The sequence below is a fragment of the Rattus norvegicus genome (genome assembly GCF_036323735.1).
Source record: "Rattus norvegicus strain BN/NHsdMcwi chromosome Y unlocalized genomic scaffold, GRCr8 chrY_unlocalized_2, whole genome shotgun sequence".
NCBI classification, from domain to species: domain Eukaryota; kingdom Metazoa; phylum Chordata; class Mammalia; order Rodentia; family Muridae; genus Rattus; species Rattus norvegicus.
Window position 1 is genome coordinate 493,154 of NW_026947378.1, and position 14,942 is coordinate 508,095.

A 14,942-nucleotide genomic window follows, 5' to 3' on the forward strand; every position below is an offset into this window, starting at 1 on the left:
GTACACTGTTTTGAATTTTCTCAACTGATCACATATTGGATTACCCGTTTCAAAATTAGCAGCAATAACTGTAAAGGATTTGGATAGTGTCAATCACTCTGAAGAGAAAATAATGTACAGGATTACTCAGCTACAGTAATGTATTTGTAGCAGCAGCAAACATTTCAAACATATGCTATTTTTTCCAAGGGAAAGTTGGCTACACAGACTATGGCAAACAAATGAAGCAGCAGCAACAATGTTTGTGGATCTTGAGTCTCTGCTGATTTCAATTCCCTGACAGAATCACAGCATAGAACTTCTCTCTGTCCAGGCTACGTACAGAAGCCTGGCTGTTCTACTAGGTTCTGCCACTGCTGCTGTTTCCTGTTTGTTATGACAACTCTACAAAATTGAACTACTAGTGTATTCATGAAATGTTTGCTAATGGAACAAGCTGCCACTGGTAAACTGTGTAATGTAATTCTGCTATCCAGACAACACAGATGGGAGTTGCTCCAATGAACCTATTTAAACAGGGCCACCACCACTAAACCCAATGCTTCCATCCTTCTTTTTTTTACCTTGGGTGGGAGGAGGGCTATAAAGGATGTTAAAGCTTTTAAGAGGCATCAGCAAATATAGATATTTGGAAAAAAACAAAGTTTTAGTTTGAAGAGATATCAGCTGTGGGCTCTCCTTGGGGTGTAGTATCACTCAAGCATTTGGTGTATCCTGCATGGAAGGACCCTGAGAATGCCAAGTTAACCGCAAAAAGACAGGTATTTTCTGGTCCTGCATATATCAGTGAATATAAAGTTTTTTTCAACACTGGTAATAAGCAGGAGGTTTGGAGCCTGGGGGGAGAGAGAATGAAGATGTTTACTATGTATGGCATCTCAGCTCCATAAACTAAAAGAGATCTGGATAAGAGAGGGAGTGAGAGACACACACCAGAGATGCTGAGCACTATAAAAAATGGTATATTAAAAGCATTTTATTTTATTTCTTGTAGGACAGTTAAAAAAGAACCCAAAAGCTATTCTTTTTAATCTTATTTAGCATTAGATAAATGTCTCCTTTATAAGACAAGATAGACTTTTTTCTAAAGTACTTTGGTAACTTGAGACATTAAAAAATGAATTTTGCTTTCTTTTTCCAGAAGCCAATAGCAATGTACATGAAGAGAGTACATCAGTAGTGAGAAAGAAAATTGCTGCACTTCTTCAATAATCATTTCCTTAGGTAAGTGAAATTTTATAGAGGTGTTTCTGAAATAATCTAACTATTGTCATTTCCATCAGTATATGTAGAAGGAACCATGATATAAACAAATGGAATTCACTGCTAGAGAAAATCTCATTTAAGTAAAACCATATCTGTAAACTCAAGGAACTTTTCCAAGCAATTCCAATTGACATTCTTACACAAATTATTTTTATAATAAATGTAGTAAACAAAATACACCCATACATACAGTAATATCTTTGGAGTTAAGTTCACATCTTATTAATTAATCTATTATTACTTTGGAAGTAATAAAAGAGAATATGGATTGTGTTTGGTAGCAGGCCACAATCCAAAGCATCAATCCCTTTATGGTAATCTAATAGATATGAATTTCATTTCTTCCAAGAATGTTTAAACAAGATTCATTCCTTTTAGTATTCCCAGTCTCTTGATTTCTTTTTGGATATCACAGATCCCATAATGGTTTGGTTAAAAATGTTCACTACGGCATGATAATAAACTTAGTCTTAGAAATTCTCTGTTAGTTGCTATCTCTGAATAATGAAGTTTGAATCTGATAAACTAACTTGACTCCACAGAGATGTCATACTTCTCTAACTAGCATTTGCACAATTTTGCCCATAATACTGTGTCTTAGCCAGATTTTCCATTACTTTTATGAAATACCATGACCAAGGAAGAAAAAAAGCAAGTTGGGGAAGAAAGTGTTTATTATAGTTTATATTTTCTCTTTTAAAATTTTACTTAATAAAATTTTAGAGTTCAGATTTCATTCCTCTCAAAGCCCATATTCTGTTCTACATCCCATACCTTCTCCCCGCATTCCCAACTGAATGAAGCTGTCTCCCACTCCACCCTCAGTCTACCAGACCTCTCCACTACCTGAGAACTCAAGTGTCTTGAGGGTTAAGTGCATCTTCTCTTGTTGTGTCCAGAACCAGCACTCCAATCTTAGAGGCCTCATATTAGCTGGTGCATGATGCCGCATTGATGGCTCAGTGTCTGAAAAATCACTGAGGTCCAGGTTAGTTAACACTGCTGGTCCTCCGACTGCGTTGCTCCCCTACTCAGCTTCCTCAGCTTTTCCCCAATTCAACCACAGGGCTTAGCAGCTTCTGTTCATTGGCTGAGTGTAAATGTCTGCATCTGACTCTTTCAGCTGCTTGTTTTTTCTTTGCTAATGCAGTCATGTCAGGTCCGTTTTGTGAACATGACAAAGCATGAGTAATTGTGTCAGGCCTTGGGGGCCTCTACTTAATCTGGTTCCCAGATATCGCGGGACACTGGAATTCCTTTTACTCAGCCTCCTCTCTGGTTTTGTCCCTTAAATTCTTTCAGACAGCAACAAATATGGGTCAGAGTTTTGATTTGTGGATGGCAACCTTATCCCTCACTTGATGCTCTCTCTTCGTCATGGAGTTAGCCTCTACAAGTTCCCTCTACCTACTCCTGGACATTTCACTGAGTCCTGATAGTCTCTTACATCTCAGGTCTCTGGAATATTCTAGAGCCACCCCCACCTCCAAACTTTTAGTTCATGAGGTTGACTCTTTTCATTCATTCTGCTGGCACTCAAGACTTCAGTCAAATTCCCTACCAACACTTGAACATGTTCCCCTCTCCCTTACTGACTCCTTTCTCACACAGGCCCCTCACTCTTCCCTCCTGAGGTTCATTTCTTCTCCCTTTCAAGTGGGATTGAGATTCCTCTTTGGCTGTTCAGTTGGTTAAAATTTTATTTTTCCTTTTATAAAAATGGAATATTTTGTTTAATTTCAAATATTATTCACTTTTCTAGTTTTCCAGTCATAAGACTCCTATCCTTTCCCCAACCAGTTCTTCTATAAAGGTGTTCCCCTCACCAACCACTCACTTTCCCAGCACCCGTGACATTCCCCTACACTGGGGGTTCCAGCTATGGTAGGCCTAAGAGCCTCTCCTTCCATTGATATCCAACAAAGCCATCCTCTACCACATATACATTTGAAGCCATAGTTCTGTCCATGTACAGTCTTTGAATATTGGTTTAGTACCAGAAAGCTATGGGTCGTTGGCATTGTTGTTATGGGCTTGAAAGCCCATTCAGTCCTGGTAATCCTTTTTCCAAATTTACAAACAAGAGGTTTGTTTGCATTCCACTGGTGTGCCAATAACCTTCACATCTGTAATTGGCATGGTCTACCTGGGTCTCTCAGGAAAGATCTATATCCATTTCCTGGCAGCATGCACTTCTTAGCGTCATCAATCTTATGTAGTTTTGTGGCATATCTATCTATCCATCTATCTATCTATCTATCTATCTATCTATCTATCTATCAATCATCTATCTATCTATCTACCTCTATATCTGTCTCTTCTTATCTATATCTATATCTTTATGTATATCTTTATCTATATTTATATTTATATATCTTTATCTATATCTATATCCATATCTATATCTATATATCTAAATATATATATATAACTATCTAAAAATATATATATAAATATATGTATGTATGTATATATATATATGTATATATGTATATATGTATATATTTGGTGGCTCCTACAGCTATGTGGTTTGGTGGAATTTTAGGATGGATTCTGTAGAACTAGGTCAAAAATGTAGAAATGCCAATCAAATTCCTTCCTGTTATTATGGAACTATTGAAGTTGAGGTTTCTCTGGACATCAAGCCATTCCTCTTTCTGTCCATCCTTCTGAGTCTTGTGTTTCACCTGAGAAAGAATAGTGGTAAAACCTCCTAAACCCTTTTGTCTGGCCCTGGGAACACAGGAAGGTACATGTTTTAGAACTGATATCTAATAGGAGTAGAGATCTGCCTTCTATAGTACATGATGGCCTATGCTTTACTGATGTCTCATAGTTTTTGGATAAAATAAGGATTTGGGAGTATTATTTGAAGTAGGAACACAATATTGACAGTTATATTCACTCTATAACTGGTCACGCTTTGTTGCTAATTTATTGCAAAAAATGAAATTGCAAAACGGAATTATTGAGTACACATTCAGGAATATATATATATATATATATATATATATATATATATATATATATATATATATATGGTGTCTTCTACAACTATGTGTGTGTGTGTGTATATATATATATATATATATATATATATGGTGTCTTCTACAACTATGTGTGTATATATATATATATATATATATGTATGTATGTATGTATATATAAATTCTCCTATAAAGGAAAGTACAATATGAAAATAAAATACAATGCTCAATCAATTAAAGGTCTGTAGGGAAAATAATGGCCTTTGGGAAACAGAGAAATCCTAGGAAATTGAGTGTATGTCACAGGAATGGACCTGGAAATAGAATTCTTATCCAGAATAAACTCCTCCACCCCATGTTCCTAGATCATTTCTACCCATGCCATGTGCCTGACTAACTTTCTCCATTCAAAGCATGAAAACACTAATGTAGGAAAAAGAAGTCTGTAGCTTTAAAGAGATAGAGTACATAAAACATTCCCCTGTGTCATAGGAGACACTTCTGGAAAAGGCACTCTCAAAACTGGTCACTGTTAGGAAAGCTGTTTAGCAGGTAGGCCACGGCAGTTCTCAGTGACATCATCATTAATCCCTCCCTCCAAAATCTCTTGTAACCAGGAGATCCCTATCTTCTCCTGTGATGTCACAAGTGTTGTTGTGTCTGCAACTGCCTCTCAGATATTCCTTCAGTACCTCTAGGGTTTACTAATTGGCCTCTAATTCAGAGTAAACAGCCTTTTGGGAGGGAGAACAAAGAGGATGAAAAGATCTGATATGGGAAGAAAAAAGGAAGCTGGCCTTCTGTCTTGGTATAAAAAAAAAAGAAAAGAAATAAGTGGTCCTTGGAACAGCTCAGTGAGTACTTGGTAGGGATTTAGTGGGATTGAGAAAGAGACTGCCTTGATCTGAGCCTCCCACCTATGGGAATCAGGAGTTGGGAGCCTCTCAGAAGCATCTGGACTTGCCTGTTTTTATTGTTCCTGGAAGTCAGAGAGTTTATATCATTAATTTATTTATTCAATAGGCCAAGTGTTGTGAAGGGCACAGTTGTTTTCCTGACAGCTCATGGCCTTTACTCTTTTTGACAAGAAGAAAAAAGTCCTAAGGAAAAAGGTAGAGACAGATATAGTGTCTCTAGCTCAGAAGAAACACCTCCATGTTTGCATATCTATAGTGCAGTCTGAGAAGCAGCATTGCTATTAGGGGACACATCATCATCTCAGTCTTCCCACTAATATTTCCACTGACCACCACTTTACTTTTCTGAGTCAATAGGTATGATTAGCTGTCAGTTTTTTCTTCTTTTATTTCTTTCATTTTTTTATGTTTTAGCAATTTTATTGCTTTTATAAATTGATATTTCTATATTTACATTTAATGTTATTTCATTTCCCATTTTCCTACCCAAAAGTTTCCTACCCGTATCCTTCCCCTTTCTTCTCTAACCCCCCCCCCCAACTGTGCCTTCACATTCCCTTGAACTTGGAGACAAACCTAGAGAGGACCAATAGCTTCGGCTTCCATTCATGATGAACAAGGTCATCCTCTGCCACATGCAGTTTGATCCATAGTTCTGTCTGTGTACATTCACTGAATATTGGTCTAGTATCAGAAAGCTCTGGTTCATTGACATTGTTGTTCTTACGGGATTTTAAGCTCCTTCACCTCTTGTAATCCTTTCTCAAAATCTGCCAGCACGAAGTCTGTTTCAGTTCACTGGTTTGCTCTAGCATTAACTTCTGTAGTTGACATGATCTACCTGTGTCTCTCAGGAAATATCTATGTCCAGTTGCTGGCAGATTGCACTTTTTAGCGACATCAATCTTATCTAGTTTTGGAGGATATATACATATACATATATCCTCTTTTAGGTGGCTCCAAGAACTATGTGGTTGGGTGGAGGCAACATGGATTCTGAGCAACTAGGTCAAGAATAGAGTTCAGAAACGACAGTGCCAAATAAACTCCCTCCTGTTCTTATGAACCAATTGAAGTTGAGGTTTCACTTGCTCTCAAGCCATTCTTCTTTCTGCCCATCCTCCAGTATCTTATGTTTGGCCTTCAGAGAAATAATGGTAAAATGTATGACCCTCAAGTCTAGCAATGGGAACACAAAAAGGTAGATCGTGTAGTACCGATATTAAAAAGTACTAGAAACTGAATTCCATAGTTGTTTTGTCCTTTGCTTTTTTGAAAATTAAATTGGACACAGAAGTTTTGAGTACACATACAGGAATATTAATAAAGTATCTTATCATTGAATGTACAATGAGAAAAAGAAATACAATATTCATTCAGTTAAGGTCTGTAGGCAAAATTCTGGCCTTTGGGAAATAGAGAAATCCTGGGATATGAACTGTGTATCACAGGAATGAACCTGGGAAACAAAAATTATCTAGAAGGATCTCCTCCACTCTATATTCCTAATTCGTTTCAAGCCATGCTAAGCCCCTGACTAACTTTGTCCATTCAGAATATATAACCTCTAATGAAGCAAAGAGAAATCTCTAGCTTTAAAGAGATGGAGTATGTAAAGGTTTCCACTGTTAGACAGGAGAAACTCCTGGAAATTGTACTCCAAATCTGTTCAATGTAAGGAAAGCTGTTTAGCAGGTAGGCCATGGCAGTTCTCAGTGACATCATCATTAGGACTCCCAGAAAAATCTCTTGTATCCTGGAGAGACCTCGCTTCTTCTGTGATGTCACCATTGTTGTACTGACTGCAACTGCCTATCAGATATTGCTTCAGTACCTTTGGGTCTTCAAATTGGCATCTAATGCATTGTAAATAGCCATTTGGGAGGGCAAACATAGAGGATGAAGTGATCAGACATGGGGTGTAGAAGGTGACCTTCTGTCTAGGTATAAAAAGAAGAAACACGTGGTCAATGGGAAAGATCCTTGAGTCTTGGGTAGGTGTTGAGTAGGTTCACTGAAGAGATAGCCTTGATCTGAGCTTTCCACATATGGGAATCAGGAGCTGGGAGCCCCTCAGAAGCATCTGGACTTCCCTGCTTGTTATTTTTCTTGGTAGTCAGTTAGTGTATATAATTCATTTCTTTATCCCCAAAGCTTGTTTTGGGAAGGGCACTCTAGTTTTTCCTGAGAGCTCATAGCTTTTATCCTTTTGTCAAAAAGGAAAAGGTCCTAACAGAAAAGGTAAGGCAAGTATTTTGTCTTCTGCACAGAGTAAATTCCTCCATGCATTGTATTCTAATAATGCAGTTTGTGTCTGGCACTGATAGCTGGAAGGGAGAAGGGCTTCTAGATGAGACTTCATCATATAAGTCTTTCAACTAGTAATACTCTGACTACCATTCCCTGACAGTGACCCCTTAAAATTCTGAGTCAATAGGTGTGAATAGCTGGAAGATTTCTTTTCTTTCATGTCTTTCATTTTTTTTTTAATTTTTAACTAATTTTATTGCTTTTTTAATTGGATATATCTAAATTTTCATTTAAAATATTTCCATTCCCAGTTTTCTGACTGAAAGATCCCTTACCGGTCCTCCTACACTTCTCTTATAACCACCCTTACTGCCCCTGGATATTCCCTTGAACTGGGAGTCAAAGCTAGGCAGAACCACGGGTTCTCCTTCCATTATCACCCAACAAGGCCATCCTCTGCAACATATGCAGTAAGAGCCATAGGATTGTTCATGTTCATTCTTTAAATATTGGTCTACTACCAGAAAGCTCTGTTTCATTGGCATTGTTGTTCTTATGGGTTTGAAAGCACCTTCAACTATTCTAATCCTTTCTCAAAATCTACCAACAAGAAGTTCGTTTTCAGTTCACTGGTTTTCCACTAGGGTTCATTTTGTGGTTCTCCCTGCAGTTTTCTGTGTTTGATGCTAATTCAACTGCCACAAAATCAGGTGCATAGTCCTCTACTCAGAACTCAGGTTACTTCACAAGAACTACCTCCCCATTGAATGTGTAAAGTATAAGTGAGTGGCAGGAACAGGACAGAAGGAGGGTTAATTTGTGAGGAGAAGGAAGAATGGTCAGTAGAGATGTTTGAAGGAAGAGTAGGACACTAGAGGGAAAAAGAGGATTGTAAGATGACAGAGTGAGAAGCCATGGCAGGTGAATTTAAGATTTTGCTCTGTGTATTTACAAGTCGTTTTTAATATTCATAAGGGATGGGTAGTACCCTACGTGGTGTGTTTAAGTGGGCAATTATATCTAATCAACTAAATCAAAGATTATTGTGCTGTGTGTTTTTTATGTGAGGGTTTGAGTATGGGAGAGTGTGTGACAGCATGAAACACTGTGTAGCTGAGGAGTGGGAAGGTGTTTATGCCAAGATATCTAGCAGAGAATTTCAGACACTTCGGTGCCAGAGTTAGCAGGATAAAACAAATATTTACTTTTTATTTTTATAGTTTTACAAGAATACAGTCACTTCCGTATATAATATGCTCTAGCTGTGTTTCTGAGGAAAAATCTATATTTGTTTCCTGGCAGAAAGCACTTCTTAGATTCATCAATCTTATCAGGTTTTGGTGATATATATGTAGGTAGCTCCTTCTGCTGCTTGGGTAGGGGGAATTTTCATATGGATTCTGTGTAACTAAGTCAAGAATGTAGAATCCACAAAGGACAATGCCAAATAGATTCCCTCCTGTTCTTATGAACCTATTGAATTTGAGGTTTCGCTGGACCTCAAGCCATTCCTCTCACAGTCCTTCCTCTTCTATCTTATTATTCCTCAAGAAAAAATCATGGTAAAACATCCACAACCCTCTAGTCTGGCCATGGGAAAACAGTGAGGTAGATAATACAGAACAGATATCAAATGGAACTAGAGAACCTAATTCTATAGTCCATGTTGGCCTTCGCTTTACTGATATCTGGTAATTTTGGGATAAAATAAGGACTTGGGAGTTTATCATTTCAAGTAGCTACACAATATTTACACTGTTATACTCATTCTATAACTGGGCCACCTTTCTTGCCAAAATCTTTGCAGAAAATGGAATTGGAAAACAATTTTTGAGTACACATTCAGCAATATTTATTAAGTCCCATATCGATAAATGTACATTAAGAAAGTGAAATACAATATTCATTCAATTGAAGGTCTGTAGGGAAAATACTGGCCTTTGGGAAATAGAGAAAACCTACAAAATTGTACTGTATTTCCAAGATTGTACCTTGGAATAAAGTTAATATCCAGAAGAATCTCCTCCACTCCATGTTACAAAATCTTTTCTACCCATTCCAAGCCCTTGACTAACTTTTTACATTCAGAGCATGTATCCACTAATAAAGCAAAGAGAAGTGTCTAGCTTTAGAGAGATGGAGTACATAAAGATTTCCACTGAATCTCAGGAGACATAACAGGAAAGGGCACCCTCAAATCTGATCAATGTAAGGAAAGCTGTTTAGCAGGTAGGCCATGGCAGTTCTCAGTTACATCACCATTAGGCCCTCCATGAAAAATCTCTTGTAACCTGGAGAGCTTTATCTTCTTCTTTGATGTCTCTAGTGTTGTCAAGTCTGCATCTGCCTCTCAGGTATTCCTTCAGTACCTCTAGGGTTTAGTAATTGGCATCTAATTCAAAGTAAACAGCCATCTGGGAGTTAGAACAAAGAGGATGAAGAGATCAGAAATGGGGAGAAGAAAGCTGCCCTTCTGTCTTGTTCAAAAAAAAAAAGGAAGAAATATGTGTGCTTGGGAAAGCCCAGTGATGCCACGGTAGGTTTTGAGTGGTATTGCTTAACAGATAGCATCGATCTGAGCCTCCCACATATGGGAATCAGGAACTGGGGTCCTCTCAGAAGCATGCGGACTTCTCTGTTCTTATGGTTCCTGGAATTCAGAGAGTTTATACCATTCATTTCTTTATTGGAAAAGCCAAGTGATGGGAAGGGCACTTTTGTTTTCCTGAGAGCAAATGACCTTTATTCTTTTTCACAAGAAGAAAAAGGACCTAAGGAAGAAAGGAAGGAAAAGTATTGTGTCTCTTGATCAGAGTAAACTCCTCCATGCTCCTGTTTCTTATATTTTGCCTTAAGAAAGAATCATGATAACACATCTACAGCCTTCAAGTCTGGCCATGGGAACACAGTAAGGTAGATCGTGTAGTACCGATATCAAATATGACTAGAGAACAGAAATGTATAGTCCATGTGCACATTTGCTTTATTGTTGTCTGGTACTCTTTGGATAAAATAAGGATTTGGGACTTTATCATTTGAAATAGGTACACAGTATTTGCACTGTTATACTCACTCTATAGCTGGGCCCACGTCATTGCCAAAATCATTGCAGAAAATGGCATAGTAAAACAGGATTTTTGAGTACACATTCAGGAATATTTATAAAGTCCCCTATCAAGGAATGTACAAATGATAAGTGAAATACAATATTCAAACACCTAAAGGTCTGTAGGGAATATACTGGGCTATACAAGGCAGAGAAAACTAGAAAATTGAACAGTATATCACAGGAATGGACCTGGAATTAAGTCCTCCTCTCCAAGTTCCAAGATCATTTCTACCAATACCAGGACCCTGACTAACTTTCTCCATTCAGAGCATGTAACCACTATGGAAGAAAAGAGAAGTCTCTAGCTTTATAGAGATGGAGTAATAAAGTTTTCCCCTGTGTCACAGGAGACATACCTGGAAACGGCACTCTCGAAACTGCTCAATGTAAAGAAAGCTGTTTAGAGGTAGGCCATGGAAATTCTCAGTTACATCATCATTAGGCCCTCCATGAAAAAATCTCTTGTATCCTGGAGATCCCTAGTTTCTCCTGTAATATCATGTTGTCATGTCTGCAATGCCTCTCATATATTCCTTCAGTACCTATAGGATTTAGTAATTGGCCTCTAGTTCAGAGCAAACAGCATTTTGGGAGTGAGAACAAAGAGGATGAAAAGCTCAGAGATGGGGAGAAAGAATATGGCCTTCTGTCTTGGTATAAGAAAAAGGAAGAAATATGTCGACCCTGGGAAATCTCACTGAGTCTTTGGTAGGAGTTGAGTAGGTACGTTGAAGAGATACAACTGATCTGATCCTTCCACACATTGGTTCAGGAGCTTAGAACCTGTCAAAACTAACTGGACTTCCCTGCTTCTAGTGATTCCTTGAACTCAGAGAGTTTATATCATTAATATATTTATCACAAAAGCCAGGTGTTGAGTAGGGCACTGTCCTTTTCCTTAGAGCTCATGCCCTTTATATTTTTGCCCAAAAGAAAAGGGTCCTAAGGAAGAAGTGAAAGAAAATTATTGTGTCCTCAGCTCAGAGTAAACTCCTTAATTATTGGATTACCTATGGTGCAGTTTGTGTCTGATACTGGTATTTGGGAGTTAGACATGTTTATAGTACATCATATCAGTCTTTCCACTAGGATTACTCTGACTGCCATTGCCTGATTGTGACCCTTTAGATTTCTCATTCAATATGTATGATTAGAAGGCAGTTTTCTTATCTTTAACTTATTTAATATTTATTATTTTTAGCAAGATTTTTTTGCTTTTTTTATTTGATTTTCCATATTTACATTTCAAATATGTTTGCCTTTCCCAGTTTCCTGTCCATAAGATCCCTAACCAGTCCCCCTACCCTTCTTGTATAATCCCTCTTATTGCTCTTTGAAATTCCCTTGAATTGGTAATAAAACCTAGTTTAGACCAAGGGCATCTCCTTCCATTGGTGCACAACAAAACCATTCTCCGCTACATATGAAGTGGGAGCCATAGTTCTATCCATGTACAATCTTTGAATATTTGTATACAACCAGAAAACTCTGGTTGGATGGCATGGTTTTCCTTATAGGATTAAAAGGTCCTTCAGCTGTTGTAACCCTTCACAAAATCTACCAACAACAAATGCGTTTTCAGTTTACTGGTTTGCCACTAACATTCACTTCTGTATTTGACATGCTCTAACTGTGTCTCTCAGGAAAGACCTATATCTGTTTCTTCTAATCATGCAATTCTAAGATTCATCCATCTTATCTATTTTGGTGGCTAATATATCTATCTATATCTATATCTATATCCATATCTATAATCTGTATATCTATATATCTATATATCTATATATCCATATATCTATATAACTATATATCTATATATCTATATCTGTATATCTGTTTATCTATATATCTATATATCTACATATCATCGATATGTACAAATATATATCTATATCATCTATATACACACATTTATATGTATACACACATATATATATATATATATGTATGTAAATTATAGCTACGAAGTTAGATGGAATTTTAACATGGATTCTGGGATACAAGATCAAGAAAGTAGAATCCACAAATGACAGTTCTATATAGACTCTCTCCTGTTCTTATGAACCTAATGAAGCTGAGGTTTCACTGGACCACACTCTATTCCTCATCCTGCACATCCTCCTGAATCTTATGTTTGGCCTGAAGAAAGGATCAGGGTAAAACATCAAAAACCTTCAAGTCTTGTCATGGGAACATAGTAAGGTAGATAATGCAGAACTGATATCAAATGGGACAAGGGACCCAAAATCTATAGTCCATGCTTTCCTTTGCTTTAATGATGTCTGGTAATTTTTGGATAAAATAAGTTTTTGGGAGTTTATCATTTGAAGAAGGTACACAGTATTTACACTCTTATACTCACTCTCTAGCTGTGCCCCCTTTGTTGACAAAGTCATTGCCAATATTGAATTGGAAAACAGAATTTTTGAGTACACATTCAGGAATATGTATAATGTCCCCTCTCAAGGAATGTAGACAAAATAGTTAATACAATATTTATTCAATTGAAGGTCTGTAGGGAAAATACTTGCTTTGGAGATACAGAGAAAACCTAGGAAATTGAAGTGTATGTCACAGGAATGGACCTGGGAATAAAATTATTATCCAGAAGAATCTCCTCCACTCCATGTTCCTAGATCTTTTCTTCCCATGCCAAGCCCCTAACTAACTTTCTCCATTCAGAGAATGTAACCCCTAATGAAACAATTGAAGTACTTAGCATTGGAGAGATGTAGTATGTAAAGGTTTCCACTGTGTCACAGGAGACAGTCATGGAAAAGACACCCTCGAAATTGGTCAATGTAAGGAAAGCTGTTTAACAGGTAGGCAATGGAAGTTCTCACTGACATCATCACTGGGTCCTGCCTGAAATATTCTTGTATCCTGGAGAGCCCTAACTGGTTCTGTGATGTTTCTAGCATTGTCCTGACAGCAACTGTCTCTCGGATATTCCTTCAGTACCTCTAGGGTTTACTAATTGGCCTCTAATTTAGAGTAAACAGCCATTTGGGAGGGAGAAGAAAGAGGGTAAAGAGAACAGAGATGGGGAGAAGGAAGCTGGCCTTATGTCTTGGCATAAAAGAAAAGAAAAACTATGTGGTTCTTGTGAAAACACCCTGGGATGATGGCTTTAGTTCTTTTGTTCTATGGGTTAACCAAGCTCATGGAGAAGTTGCTGAACATCCTAAAGACCTTTGGGCAGATGATAAATATTCTAGATACCCCTTTTTAGATTTTGATGGTCCTGGGGATTCTATTGCTGATGGTAAATGTTTCCCAGGAAGAGTCATAGAACCAGATTGATTTTTTTGATGCTTTAGAGGACATGGAATTTTTCTGATATACTTGGGCTAATGGCATAAGGTCTAAATGATTTTTTTTCGATGTGGACTTTCCATCATTCCTTTGGAAATATAAAAAGTGTTATTGTATTTTGGAGTATAATTTTCACAATGACAAATTACTTTGAGGACGGAGAACACTTTCTGGAACCCTAGAGAGGTGTGAAGAAATTCCCTGAAACCCTAGGGCAGATTGGTGAACATGCCTTTTTGGTAGAAGGCGGAGGTACTTGAGCATCCTGGGACAATATGGTATATCCAGCATGCCCTTGTAAGGATTGGCAGCTTTCCACAATTCCTTCATCATTTTTGGAAAATTTCAAGACCCTTTGGACAGATGGAGAACGGGTGGGACTCACGGGAGGAATATTCTAGCTTTTGGTGTCTCTTTGGCAGCAGAAGATGGCAAAGGATCCCTTTTGGCAGAAGGGGTAATGTTGAAACTGTCTTCCTTAGAGGAGAAATTTCTCAAGAGTCCATCAGAAGGTTCAAATCTTAACCCTTTGTTTCTAGAAACTGGATGTCTGTGGTCCATTTTGGTAGAGGGAGAATGTTGACTATTTCTCCCCAGAGTGGACATGTGAAATAAATCTACTCGGGTAGATGGAGATAGTTGTAAAGCATGGTTTTCAGATGCAGTAGATCCTAAGACATCCTTCTCAGATGAGGAAGGTCTTAATGTACTGTGTATATGTTTAGAAATGCTGACTGTGATATCAGAATGGGGGGGTAGGTATTAGAACTACCTCAGAAGATGTGACCTCTCCTAGAGCATCATGGACATATGTGAGAGGGCTGAGAGCCTCATGATCAGATAAGGATGTTTCTAGATATTTTTGTGTAATTGAGGAAGTTCCAAAAAAAATTTCTTCTGCTGGAGAAGTGGAAATAGAGTTCTGTGTAGAAGTGGCAGATTCCAAAGCCTGACTGGTAGGCAAAACAGGATCCAAGGCCCCTTCAGAATATAAGGTAAAATCCAAAGTCTTTGATGTACTTTGCAGATGTTTTGGGCCCGATTTTGGGTATAAAAAAGGACTGGCAACCATTTGTTCATATTTGGAAGAGTGCGTAG

General features: G+C 37.8%; 1 long non-coding RNA gene across 3 annotated transcripts in view; it reads left to right on the top strand.

Annotated features, from left to right (window-relative positions):
• The first annotated feature begins 1,140 nt into the window (after positions 1 to 1,140).
• Positions 1,141 to 14,942, top strand: part of LOC134484635 (uncharacterized) — a 64,946-nt gene continuing 51,144 nt past the window's right edge. The window contains exon 1 of one of the 3 annotated variants that reach the window (XR_010062160.1): positions 1,141 to 1,224. This is a non-coding gene — a long non-coding RNA (uncharacterized LOC134484635). Of the gene's footprint in view, positions 1,225 to 4,473; positions 5,108 to 6,212; positions 7,165 to 14,942 lie in introns of those variants that run through there. The other 2 variants (XR_010062158.1, XR_010062159.1) reach the window with 2 other exon arrangements.